Source organism: Diabrotica virgifera, chromosome 7 (assembly GCF_917563875.1).
Source record: "Diabrotica virgifera virgifera chromosome 7, PGI_DIABVI_V3a".
In the NCBI taxonomy this organism is placed as follows: domain Eukaryota; kingdom Metazoa; phylum Arthropoda; class Insecta; order Coleoptera; family Chrysomelidae; genus Diabrotica; species Diabrotica virgifera.
The window spans coordinates 187,690,457-187,705,253 of NC_065449.1; the positions used below are offsets into that span (position 1 = coordinate 187,690,457).

A 14,797-nucleotide genomic window follows, 5' to 3' on the forward strand; every position below is an offset into this window, starting at 1 on the left:
GAATGAATGGCCGAAAGCGAGGTTAGGTTTAGTTTAGGAGATGTGTTTTGTTTGTTTCTTGCAAGGAAAACTAAAGCAAAAGGTATTAATATGGCTGGGTTTTATGGAAATTTGCTGGTTTTGGAGGAATTAGATAGAATAGTATTAAATTAAAAATATAATAATTGAGAATATCCCCAACGTGAATTATTAACTCAATGAAAGATGTAAGGTAATAATCTGGGAAAATTAGTGTAAAACAAGGAAAATTATGTACCAGCTATTTTATTGCTGGACATGCTGGAATCAAATCTTAAGATTTCATATATTATCTAGTAATATAGCTATGCAAAGTCCGCAGAAAATGTGCTATTTGGTTTATAAACCGGAATGGGACGTTTCATCGCCGCCGGTTCATCGCCGCCGTTTCATCGCCAGTTAGTCAGTTGATTTTGTATTATGGGAGATGACACGACACGAGGTTAAATTCAGTTCAAAACTTATGACAATTAAAAAGATAAAAAATATTATTATATTTACTGTTCTACTTCCCCTAAATTTTTGTACAGAAATTTTGGGTTCTTTTCGAATTTAAGAAACAGTTGCTCTTGGATGGAAATGTTGACCGTGAAATTTAAAAGATTATTATTATAATATATTTTATATTATAGAAGTTTAAAAGTCTATTAAAAGATTAAGTATGGCAACGGGAATGGTCATATCTCGCATTTCCTAGAATTCCTAATTAATACTAAAAATAAATAATAAATGTAACTGTCGAAAATTCGGAAATATATCAGATAGCGATTAACTGACTGGCGATGAATCTGCCGGCGATGAACTGGCGGCATCGAAACGGCGGCGGCGATGAACTGGCGGCGATGAAACGTCCTAGACCCTTTATAAACAAATTAGCGCTCCGAAATCTTTGTTTCAATTGTTGCTCTGTAACTCAGAAGATTTTAACGTTAAACCAAAAACACTCATATAGAAATTCACTCTAATTTAATTCTGCACATAGATATTTTTTTTCGATTTCCTTCGGCGGAAATTTTCCTCGGAAAATTCGGGTTTTCCAAACAAAATCTTTAATTTTCAACTAAAATTTTAGAAAAGTAATTATTTATCAATAATTAAATAACTTGGTGACATAAATATTTTTTGTTATGAGTGTCTTGAAGATATGAAAACTTGTATGTACAAAGAGGACTGGGATAAAAAGGTATGGTTCAAATATTGAAATCCTGTTGTTTATAACTCTGTCGCAAATGTCGGTCAAATTTGACCGGTTATACCTGGAACCACTCATTTCGATTTTTTTTTTCTTCGTTTTCATTTCGCTTTTCAAGAGCGTTAACTTAATTTAATTTAATCTGAGATTTTCTAAGGGGTTCAATTTGTTTATAAGCCAAAAAATTGTTTCTTTATAACACCGCTCAAATAGTCCAATTTCAATTCTGTAAAGTACGTTGAATAGATATAGAGCTTTTTATACGAAAATCGTAGTTATTTTGGTGTATCATAATCTTTCTGGTTATTATTTCGACCGAAATTTTTTAATTTACATTTTATTAGCATTATAATTAGCAATAATGCTAAACTATTATTTAGATTGTCGCCGGCCTCCTGATATATAATCTACTAGGTAAAAAAAAATTATTGATAAATAATTACTTTCCTAAAATTTTAATTGAAAATTGGAGATTTTTTTGGGAAAACTCGGATTTTATGAGTAAAAGTTTTGTTGAAGGAAATCAGAAAAAAATAACTTTGTGCAGAACTAAATTGTGAAATTTTTATTTGAGTGTTTTTGGTTTAAAGGAAAAATCTTAGGAGTTACAGAGCACTAATTGAAAAAAAAAGAAGATTTAGGAGTGCTAATTTGTTTATAAATAAAATAACACACTTTCTGCGGACTTGTCATACCCCATATTACTAATATATGCAATCTTAAGATTCGATTTTAGCAATAAAATAGCTGGTAAATAACTTTTCCCAAAATGATATTTTTTAGATAATTTGCCCGGACTATCAACAAACGTTGCGCTGGTTGCATAGCCAATAAATCCAATAAACAGGAGGACCAACTCAAATTCTGAGCAGTGTCAAAATGATAACGTTAATATCCCCAGTTGGAACTAATATCGAAATGAATAAGAATCGCTATAAATTACATCTGTCATGGCGGAGTCGAAATTAAATTGCGACATCGAAATGAATTAGAATCAGGCCCCTGGTCCAGTAGCGAATGTTTTTCAACTAGGATATTTGTCGTCTACCAGGACCCCTTTTTCATTCGATTTTACCATTTATAATCAGCTGCAACAACTCGTACTTATCATTTTATGTGCCCAATTATGCTGTCTTTCGCCTTTTAATGACGGTCAAAAGGTGGTCTCATTAAAAATAGTAAATATTTTTACAATAGTAAATATTTTTACAATACCATAAGAAAATAGCTTAAGACCCTTATAAATAAACGTGGTGACAATAAAATGAATGAATTCCTGGAAGTTTTTGGCACTTATTGAAGAAGTCAAAATTATTGTTGTGTATCTAATATGTATTACAATTGCCTTTTAGACCTACATATTGTTTGTCTGTATTCGAGCTTATTAAAATTAATATTAAGTTAGAGGATTATATTTAATATTCTGCTCAAAGTCTCCTAGATTGAATATTCCTTTGTTGGAAAATCTTTCGGCTAATTGAACTCCGGTATATAAAGCATTTTGAATTAGGAGGATCTATTTGGAAGATATGCACACACATGTATTGTAGAGGGTGGCTTACGCCAGATTATTTGGTTTGAATGATACTGGTGCTACGAATAGATCAGCAACAATATAACGTATGAAACAGATGTTTTCAGAAAAATTTACAAATTTAATTAGTGATTGTTAAATTTTATCAATGCGACTAGTTAATTTGCAATAAGGGATAAATACTATAGTTATTTGTTATAATTTTGCCTGATGTTCACAAACAAGCGTATAAGATTTTTTTAGGTCTAGTTTTTTCTAATCTTGTGTATTTTATCAAACACTATACAGGGTGTCCCCGAAAATAGTGCGTTCCTTTAAGGTATGGTTATAATACACAATTTAGAACAAAAAAGTCCTATACCATTTTTTTCTAAAGTTAACCGGTTTCAAGAAAAAAATTACATTACTCTCCATAAAAGTAAATTTTTATTTTCATAAATTTAAATGAAATGGCAACGTAGCCTAGAAGAACTTGCTGTGACTGGAAATTTAACCTAATAAAATTTAACCTTTAACGAAATTTAAAAATAACCCCTTGTTTATTTACTTTCAGGTGTGATTTTTGGAGTTGTTGACATCGTAGGTAGCTACCTGCAAAATAATGGATATGGGTTTGGTTGATATTTACATTATCTTACCTACCAGATGCAACTGACCTACAAACCTACTTTTTTAATCTTTAGATTTTTGAGTTGAGCGTTGTTGCCAAACTTCAATTTGCATATCAAAATGTATTTTCGTTTTTTGGTCAAACGGATCAATTTAGAAAAAAATGTTATAAGACTTTTTTGCTCTACATTGTGCCTTCTACCTATACCCTTAAGGAACGCACTATTATCGGGGGGTATTTCTAATTTTTTTCAGATTTTTTGGTAATGTTCGCCACAGGCATACGACAGGGGAAAGTGACTGGTTGACCCTTCCCTCATTCTACGACACTGGCGGAATTACTATTTTATTACAATTTTTCGATTCCCATTACTTTCTATGCATAATATTATACTCTTCATTCTTACGGATAAAATCATTAGTTTTAGAGATATTTAAAGTTAAAATGAAGGGGCAAAATACATTAATTAACATAGCTGTGCCGTTGCATTTCAACTTCAAATATCTCGAAAACTAATGACTTTATCGTTACGAAAAAGAGTATATTATTTACCTAACAGTATTGAAGAATATAAATATTGTGCTAAAATAGCAATTCCGCCAGTGGCGTAGAATTTGGCAAGGGTAAAACATTCACTGCCCCCTATCGTACGCCTCTGGTAGTGGCCAGAAACGTTTGTTTAGCATAATTTAGTAGGGTGTACGGTAACTACACTTTCTGCAAAGTATGATAAGGATATGTCAAATAGTTTTAAAGTACAGGGTAAAAATAATTATTAAATTTTTAAATAAAACACCCAGTAACTCATTAACGAGGCACATTTTATTTAAGTGATTTGGGTTAAATCTTAATATTTTGAGGTCTAGAATCTACAACTCTGAGATTGGACATTCTTAATGAATCACCCTGTATATGTTTCTGCCATTGAGTCCAATCACTATGTCGTCAGATTTCTTTCATGGCAAGAGAAGAAAGTCAATATACATAAAGCGAGAAGAAAAAAGTTTATATTATTTTTTATTTTTTTTTAAAACCTTTGGCAGATACTTTATTACCTCTTTTACATTTCATGCACAGTAATCTGTATGTGTATTGGCAATTTTCTTGTATGTTACCGCACTGCATTGATTTTTTTTAATTCAGTTAATTATAAAGATCATCTGATCTAAGTCATTATAAGGTTTAAAATAAACGTAAAGAAAGATACGGACACTTTTGCAGGCCCATGTTTTGTTCTAAAACAATTTGCTAATCTATTTTGCGATCTTCGCTCATTTTCGCCGCTGCGCTGCTACGAGCACAAATAGTTTAATCTCTTCTATAAAAGTCGTTTTATGAACATTGCCCCTAATAAACGGGATTTTATCTCCACGTGTCTTTTTATAGTTATGTAAATTCAGATGTCAAAACGATCACGTATGGTAGATGTCGGTCAATAGACGTTTTGGATGGAATGCAATATGTATTTCTAAGCTACTCAAACTTATGTTTAATAATATCCAAAAGAAATTTTGTTCTTTTTCTTCTTCTTCCTGCTTCCTTAATAGTCTCGCGCCTATTCTATCTTCGGATACCTCCTCATCAGATATCCATGTTGTCACTGCATCTCTTCCTTGGCCTTCCTATACTCCTTCGGCCGTTTGATGATCTGTCTCGTGCTATCTTTATCAGTCTTCGTTCTCCCATTCTGCTTTTATGGCTATGTCATTATTTTTTTCTTTTCAGTGTCCAGTCATTTATGTTCTCTATATTACAGCTTTGACTGAGGTCTGTGCTACGTTGCGTTGTCTGTCCCATTATGATTTTCGTGTGAATCTCGGACTATTTTCATTTCACACGTTTCCATCAGTCTTTTTATCCTTGTGGTGCCAGGTCTTGTTTCCGCAGTGTAATTGCATTCCGCAATTAAAATGTCTAAAATATATTTATAAAAATCCATGAGGAAAAATTTTCCTGTAGTTGGCTGTATACCATATATGTATTACAAAAACGATAAAATCCTTTATAAAAGGTATATTTGTTAAAATCCCTAAAAAGGGCTACATCACAGAGCAGAACAAGTTTTCGATCGGATGACCGATCATCATCAGTGTTTACCTAAAATGTTTATAACCTGATAAGATAATGCAAAGTATTTAAAATTATGTCTACGATTTTAAACAGTTATAGGTTATATTCACGTGAATCTAACATGCTAACCACCCATCAGTTGTAAATGGTTTTTACCCACATATGTTTTTTTTTATTTTTTTATATTTTTTATATATATTTTTTTAGTTTGGTGGTTAGCATGTTAGATTCATCTGAGTATAACCTTCTTCTTCATCTTCTTCTTTTATATAGGCAGTACTGCCTGTTTTTCTTCAACGGTGCCTTTCATTCTGCCCCTAAGTTGTCATTCCATCTTTTCCTTGAGCGTCCTATACTTCTACCTAACGGTGACTTGTCCCTGGCTATTCTTGCTATCCTTGATTCAGACATCCTGCTTATGTGCTCATTCCACTCTTCTTTTCTGTTTGCCCAGGTATTTACATATATTGTCTACCCCACATATGCGTCTGATTTCCTCACTTCTTACCCTATCCTGTAGTCCTTTTCCAGCAATCCTTCTTAAGATCTTCATTTCGTTGGTTTCCAGATGTCTTCGTGTTTTGCTTGTATCTGGTCTTGTTTCGGCCGTATAAGTCATAACTGGCCTAATAACTGACTTATACAGGGTGTCCCGAAAAGATTGGTCATAAATTATACGACAGATTCTGGGGTCAAAAATAGATTGATTGAACCTCACTTACCTATATACAATAGTGCACACAAAAAAAGTTACAGCCCTTTGAAATTACAAAATGAAAATCGATTTTTTTTCATATATCGAAAATTCTCAGAGATTTTTTATTGAAAATGGACATGTGGTATTTTTATGGCAGCAACATCTTAAAAAAAAATTAAAGTGAAATTTGTGCACCCCATAAAATTTTCATGGGTTTTTGTTCCCTTAAACCCCCCCTCCCTCCAAACTTTTGTGTACGTTCCAATTGAATTATTATTGTGGCGCCATTAGTTAAACACAATATTTCTAAAACTTTTTTGCCTCTTAGTACTTTTTCGATAAGTCAGTGTTTATCGAGATATTTTGAATATTTGTCGAATCCACAACATATTTGTATATGGTTAAGTACGGTTATAGAGACCTGTTAATAATCTGAAAATTTATTTTTAATTTACATTTTTAGGTATATTTTGAAAAAGAAGCTACATCTCGATAAAAGGTGACTTATAAAAAAAGACTAAGAGGTAAAAGTCTTAAAAACACTGTGTTTAACTAATGGTACCACAATAATAGTTTAATTGGAACGTACACAAACATTTGGGGGGTTTAAAGGAACAAAACCCCCATAAAATTTTTACGTAAATATATTGAAAAAGAAGCCGTATCTCGATAAAAACTGGCTTATCGATAAAAACTGGCTTAAAAATACTTGGAGGCAAAAAAGTTTTAAAAACGTTGTGTTTAACTAATGGTACCACAATAATGAATTAATTGGAACGTACACAAAAGTTTAGGGGGGTTTAAGGGAACAAAATCCCCATAAATTTTTATGAGGTGGACAAATTTCACTATAATTTTGTTTTAAGATGTTCCTGCCATAAGAATGATACATGTCCATTTTTAATAAAAAATCTCTAATAGTTTTCGATATATTGAAAACAATCGATTTTCATTTTGTAACTTCAAAGGGCTGTAACTTTTTTTATGAGCACATTTGTACTAAGGTAAGTTAGGTTCAATCGAACTATTTTTGACCCCAGAATTATGTGTGGTATGTTTTATGACCATTCTTTTCGGGACACCCTGTATATTCGGGCCTTAGTTTCCAATGTTAGGTGTTTGTTTTTCCAAATTGTGTCATTTAGGCATCCGGCCGTTCTACTGGCTTTAATTATTTGGTCTTTTACCTCTTCTTCGATATTGTTGTCGGTTAATAGATTAATTCCCACATATTTGAAAGTCATTACTTGTATAATTTGATTGTCTAACTCCAATTTGCATCTTATTGGTTCTTTGGCAATTACTAAGCTTTTTGTTTTGTGGGCTGATATTTTCATATTCAATTATTTTGCGTTAATGTTGAACTCGTGCAATAATCTTTGTAGGTCGTCTTCGCACACAGCTATTAACACGGTGTCATCAGCGTAACAGAGTATTTTTATCTCTCTATTGCTCATTTTGTACCCTCTGCCTTTCTTCACTTGTTTTATTATTGCATCCAACATTATGTTAAACAGTATAACTAATATAATTAAACAGTATAACCTACAAGAATACAAAACCGCTAAACGCCGTAAAAATGAGTGGCGCATACAATATTCCAGCTACAAAAGATCTGATATGAATATTACGTGGCGCGAAAATGTATTTTTATTTTGATGCAAAACAAAATTCTAGTTTTATTTTAAAAGATTTTTTCATAATATTTGCCCAATTTGAAGTAAAACGCGCCACAAAAGAGTAACTTTGATACAGTTTGAATTTTGAAACTCTTTTGTGGCGCGTTTACTTCAAATTTAGCAAATATTATGAAAAAATATTTTAAAATAAAACTAGAATTTTGTTTTGCATCAAAATTAAAATACATTTTCGCGCCACGTAATATTCATATCTAATCTTTTGTAGCTGGAATATTGTATGCGCCACTCATTTTTACGGCGTTTAGCGGTTTTTTATTCTTGTATCAGGAGTTTTTCAAAGTTATTTATAAATTAAATGTATAAAGTTGAATGCAATGTTTCTCGATTACACGTTAAGCTTTACAAATGGTCGCCTTTGTCGCATTATCTCCCAAATGATCTAGTGTCCATCGAATGTACACTAGATTTTTTTTCTATTCGAAATAGATTGAAAAAAATATTGGGATGGCCGGTAAATGAACTCGGATTGCCCGTTGCCCGATCAAATTAGTGTCGTAACCACTACAACTACATAAACCATTTAGGGAATAATCGTTAATTGGATTATACTTTGTAGCTTAATAACTTCTAAATGGCTTAACCGATTTTGTTCACTAAACATGAGTTTGAAACGTATTGACAAGTAGTAAGTAGTATCTTATGCATCTAAGGTCAAATATGATAACTGAAGCTATTACAGGAATTATTGAGCTTGAAAAACCGTTTTTCCCATAAGAAATAGATTTGATCATACTTATGAAGCCTATAACATAAAAATTCGAATTTTCCTGGATATAAGGTATACACCGTTAGATTCGTCTAGAGTCCTTCTACAAACGCTCAGTTATTGGCTTAATTCGTAGGTTGAAATTTTGAGTAATTGTCGAAAAACCAAAATTTTCAAAGTTTAGTTTTTTAGTTTTTCGGCTATACTGAGCCGTGTGTATGTCTGATCCTGACAGCTTAGACACCATTTGAAAGCTTAACTCAACGCTATTGATTTGGTGGATTCACTGTTCTCCTGTCTCTTCTTGAACCGAAGATATATACCGCCAAAAAATATGCCGTTTTGTACCTACCAAGTCCTATAGCTGGCTTATGGGTAGTCAAAACTCACAAATTACACCGGTTCTGAATCGACCCTCACCCCCTCTTCAAACACAGAAAAAAAATTCAGATCGGTTTAACTCTTCCACACACCATACTTAGGTACATATCCACAAACATTATCCCTTTTTTAAATAAAAATTGATTCATATTTCTGAGCTCGGTAACTTTTGAACGGTATAACCGATTTTCAAAATTAGACATGCGTTGGAAAGGTAATGACCGCTTATATTAGAAGCCGCAAAGGTCGGAGTTACATTTTTGAAGTTTTTGGGAGTTTTGGGGACGAGAACGAAAAACAGACCCTAAATAGGAAGGGCCGTAAAATCCACACCCTTGGACCAAAATGGATGGTTGACATATGAATGGGTGAGTCTTTTCCTGAACTTTAAGATGGAGTTGGCCCAATTTTCAATTCAGTCAGATTTAGAAAATCGAACTTTTTAAAACCGTAGCCAAAATTTTAAATACTTTGCATTATCTTATCAGGTGAACATTTTAGGTAAACACTGATGATCGGTCATCCGATCGAAACCTAGTTCTGCTCTGTGATGTAGCCCTTTTTAGGGATTTTTTTAAATATATTTGTTTCATTGAAATCATAATAATAGAAGTATAACTTCTTATGTGTGTACAAAGTACACATACTCTTTTTTTTTCTTTTATAGTTATGTAAATTCAAATGTTAAATAGTATCACGTATGGTAGATGTCGGTCAATAGACGTTTCGAATCAAATGCAATATGTATTTCTAAATAAACCAAGTTAAAAGATATACTCGTAAAACCTACATTGAACTCTTATCAGTTATTTTCAGTCCTCCTTTCTCCCTTTTCACACAGAAATGAAATTATATTTGCCGGCTTTACATTTCGATATTTCGTCAGCAAGATTTAAGAAGATTAGTAAATTAATATCTGTCTCGGTTTTCCTTTGGTTTGCTTTTCCGATGAAAACCAATCTATTGATCTACATTTAACCCTCGATAATTTGCATATTTTCTCTACACAGTTAAAAAATACAGTAGTAGAGTTCGTACAATCAAGACAATATAATTTTCTTTTTATTTTCTTCTCAAATTCTTGTATAGGGTAGGTCTATTCTGTAAATATTACGAGGTTTTGTCATATTTTAAGCTTCATTTCTTGGACTATTGATGATACAGTCTAAAACACGGTGCCAAACATAGACCGGGTTTGGTTGGACAATGATTGTAAAAATAAGTAGAATATTTTCTAATTTTGTTATTCTGCCAGCAATATTTACAGCGTCTTCGTTTTGATTTTCCCTTGATATCTTTGAGAGTACTCTGGTAAATGGTAAACAGTGCATGACTTTCTGTTTTCATGCTCGGATGATGGCGGACAATAATAAACTTTCTGACAGTCTAAAGTCGTACAGGTTCATTTTCTTCGGTCCGTATGTGTTATATAAAACATGAGCATTTATTAGCATTACTTGGAAGAAATGTATACAGTATTACCTCGACTTACGCTACCCCGACTTACGCTAACCCAGAGTTATTACTCGATTTTCAAATCTTGTCAATTAGTCATTTGAGCGCCACACAATCGCTCGATTATCGATGAAATAAAATTACCGCCCACATATTATTGCTCATCCAATGTAGATATTTGGACTTTTCGCACGAAATCAGCACATCACTAGAATTTATTTTGTACATTTTTTTTGTATTGTTGTAATATTTACAATCTGTCCTTAACTAAGAACAATAGGTAAATTCTTTGACAAAAATTGAAAATTTGACCTGTAGAGGGAGATCCAGTGATCACCCTCTTTACATAAATTAAATTAAAACAAGTTAAAAGTTTAGTTCTCACAGATTATTCGAATCTTCTTGCTAGGTCCACTACTTTGAATCTCTTCAGGCGTCGTACATCATTGTGGTCATCAGTGAGGTTGCTCACTGATGCGATTAAAGAAGTTGTTGATAGTGATGACGTTGAAGAACTGTTGAATTCCCACAATCGGGAGCTATCTATTGATGATCTCAGAGAAATGCACGAGGAAGAACAAGACATTGAAGAGCTTGATTGTTTGGATCCAGTTTAAACTGAAGATCAAAACGGTTGGAAACTTTACTGAAGGTCTCAGTTTAATTGAAAAGGGCTTACAAATTTTAGAAAGTATAAACTATAACAAAGATCGCATTTCTTCTACCAATCAAGGGATAAAAAATTATTAGCCTGCTATAAATAAATTTTGCGGGAGAAAACAAATTTTTGAGTTGTCTCTTTGTTAGATTTTATGCAGCCTTCTACATCAAAATAAATTAAATTGACAATTTTATTTTTGTAGATATATTCTATTTTTCTTAGCTTCCGGTCCCAATTAAAAATAATTTATATACATACATATGCGAAATTACACCCCGACTTACGCGAATTTGACTTACGCGGTTATCGTTTGGTCCCACCTATCGCGTAAGTGCGGGGTATTACTACCCAGTTTCTTATTCAATCCCAAAACCTTATGTTCGCAACATCAATATTGCAGCATCGGTCAGAATTATCTATACTTCCCATGAACTTATTATACTCAGCAATGAGTTTTGGTTTTGATTTTTCTATAACCCTTTTTGATGTCGTTTCGACCATTTCATCATTGAATTCTGTTGAGATTATCAATACATCTCGAAGACCCTTCCATTTGCATACATATACAAGTTTCTTCTTCTGTATATTCGCAGTAAGATTTACCACGCCTCAGTTGTTTTGATATAACATTTGGTTAATTTCCCAGTCGTGTTGGTCGTAGAGTACCAGTTAAATATATTTTTGCTTGCAACAATATCCTAGATAAATCAATCATATCACTGTGTGTTAGGAGTGCGAAATTAGAAAACCAAGGCAAAGAATAGGAAGGAGTGGAAACTGATTCTGGAACAGGCCAAGACCCACCATGGGTTGTAGAGCCAATGATGATGGTGATGATTCTGTATGTACTGACCAAGTCGTCCCTATCCGTAGTACCATAAACTCGTCAATAACCAATTGTCAACTGGGATAATAAATTTATTGCATTCTTTTGTTAAAAAAGTTAAGCATTAGAAGCATTTTTCCTAATTTATTTTGTCCTTCAGTTTCGTGTGTAGAAAAGTGTAGAGCTCGTAATATTAAAAGAAAACAATTTCGACTCATAAATATGGAAAACACTGGAACAATAAAAAATAGTTAGTTTTCCTTTAATCCTTAATACTATTTATTTTGATGGTTCTCATATGAAACAAGAGCCCAAGATTTTTGGTATTACTATGCCTACACTGTCATTCTTACTACTCTGTCGTCATTCGGCTTATGTGGTCGTTCTATTCTACTATTTTGTTTTTTATCCAGTTATTAATGTTGTCCACCTTGCATGTCCGTCGTATATCTGAATTTCCAGCCTAGCTCTATCTTCTTTAGTTAAAGTAATTAAATTACAGATAATGTTTATAAACATTAGGATAAGAGGCAATAATCATTTCAAAAACTCCACAAGGAAAAAATTCCTGTACACCATTCCTATATACCATTAATTACAAAAATTAAAGAAAAATCTTCTTCGTAAAAGGTATATTTATTTTAAAAACCCCAAAAAGGCCTACAAATACAAAACATAACGTTTTCGCTTTAAAGAGAACATCATCAGTGTTCTTTGCAAGCTCTACGTGCTAAGCCACCAAAAATACATGGGTTAAAACCCTTAAAATGTCGACTAAAAGTCTTACATTAAAACGTTATATGCTAAATCCTGACGATGGATGAAAGTAAAAAAGATACCCATAGGCCGATGCCGCACTGCAGGAAGTTTAGTAGGATGGTGGATGGTAGATACCTGTCTGGCGACTATCCAGCTACTTATACCACGAATAATAAAACGACGGTAGCCGCAGTGGCCTCCCATTACCATCTAACCATCCAGTGGTTCGCCAGACGTCTATCCACTCAAATAGGTCGTGTTTGATATTCCATCCGGGTAGCCTGGCTATGGAGGAAAGCGTAATAAGTTCTGTGTATAAAAAAGGGCAATTTGGGACTCAGCAGACCCACTATGTGACGAAACATGGCTTAAAATATCTTTTTTATTTATTCATTGCAGTTGCATTAAAAAATCCAATATTCAAGTCAGGTGAAGCTAAAAAACAATTTGTAAATACCTTCAGTCGATTTTTCTCCACTTTCTGAAAAGTGTAGTTGGTGAGTTTTACTTCTAATAGGACGATATGCTAAAAAATAAATCAAATGTAACGTAACAAATGAAACAAACGATTCCTCAGCAGTCAGTTGGATACTGAATTCTGATTTCATTTCACTCTTTCACTGCGTCCAGGATGCAGTGCGGCATCGGCTTAAGGCATCATATGACTATTCCACGAAGCACGTGGGTTGTTGAGTAGAATTCTCTGTCTTCACAAAGAGAAAGGTGACTTTGGCCTTTCTCTTTGTGAAGACAGATAATTCGACTCAACAACCCACGTGCTTCGTGGAATAGTCATATAATGCCTTAGGATATCTTTACTAATTTCATCCATCGTCAGGATTTAGCATATAACATTTTAATGTAAGACTTTTAGTCGAAATTTTAAGGGTTTTAACCCATGTATTTTTGGTGACTTAGCATGTAGAGCTTGCAAAGAACACTGATGATGCTCTCTTTAGAGCGAAAACGTTCTGTTTGATATTTGTAGGCCTTTTTGGGGTTTTTAAAATAAATATAGCTTTTACGCAGAAGATTTTTTTTCAGTTTCAAAAACTCCCAGATATCACTACAGTTACAGTATGAGTTAATTAATTCACTCTGTTAATTATGACAAATTATGAAACATCACTTTTCTGACACTATAAACACTGTACTGTTAGTCCATTTTCTCACGGATTTTGCTGTAAATTTTAAAGAACCGCTTGGATTGACATGAAAATGCACATAGCTAACATGTCAAAGAAAAAAAGTGATATTGTGCCGATGTGTGCTTTTGCCTGGGGGTGTTTTCACTCCTTCCTGGGGGTGAAAAAACATACGTTTAAAATAATTCCGGAATTGGAGAGACTGGCTAATTATAAGTAACTTTTATTCTATAATGTTTTTTCACTAAGCCAATACTTTTCAAATTATTTGCGAGTGAATATGTTCATTTTTCAACAAAAAAAAACCGTTATTAGACGGTTTTTCGCAAATAACTCAAAATATTCGTATTTTATAGAAAAAAATATATATTTTATATAAAAAAAAACTTAAAAATTATTAGTGATACAAAAAATCTCAAGCAGAAAGGAATGTAGGTCTTGCTTTTCTAAATAAGTTGGATATTTTTGTTTTACTGTAAGACAAAAATTGGTAAGATATGGCTGTTCAACATTTGCATACACTGGTGATTAGTCACTCGTTCAAACCCTTTTAACTACAGCCTATTCAAAAATAAGCACTTTGAACCGATGAAACTTACAGACCATATAAACACTACATAAGTAAAGTAACTTGTGAAGCGGTAACGATTAATTTCATTTGGGATGCTAATTAGGGGGTGATTTTCACGATTTTTTTTTACAAAAAAAATGGACCAACATTATTTTGAGAGTACTTTTGATGTTAGAAACTAAACAACAAAAAACGAAAATAAAGTTTCTTTCAAACCCTTTAAAAAAGTTGTCAAAAGTTTTCCCAGAAAAGTGCTCGATTTTTGGTTATTTCATGTTGAAATAATCGATTTGGAATTTGAGGAATTCCCAATCCCACTATAGTTTATACACTTGCTCTATCCACTTATAATGAATTATCCACATGCTTAGAATTACACTTTTACAATCAAGAAATGAAAATATACTTTTACAATTATTGCTGTAGAAATAAACAAACCAAGACACGTTAAATACTTCTAGGAGCACTCCCG

General features: G+C 32.9%; 1 protein-coding gene across 1 annotated transcript in view; it reads left to right on the forward strand.

Annotated features, from left to right (window-relative positions):
- The window catches only part of LOC114326010 (polypyrimidine tract-binding protein 2), a 496,863-nt gene that overhangs the window by 126,998 nt on the left and 355,068 nt on the right, over positions 1-14,797 (forward strand). The window lies entirely within an intron of this gene.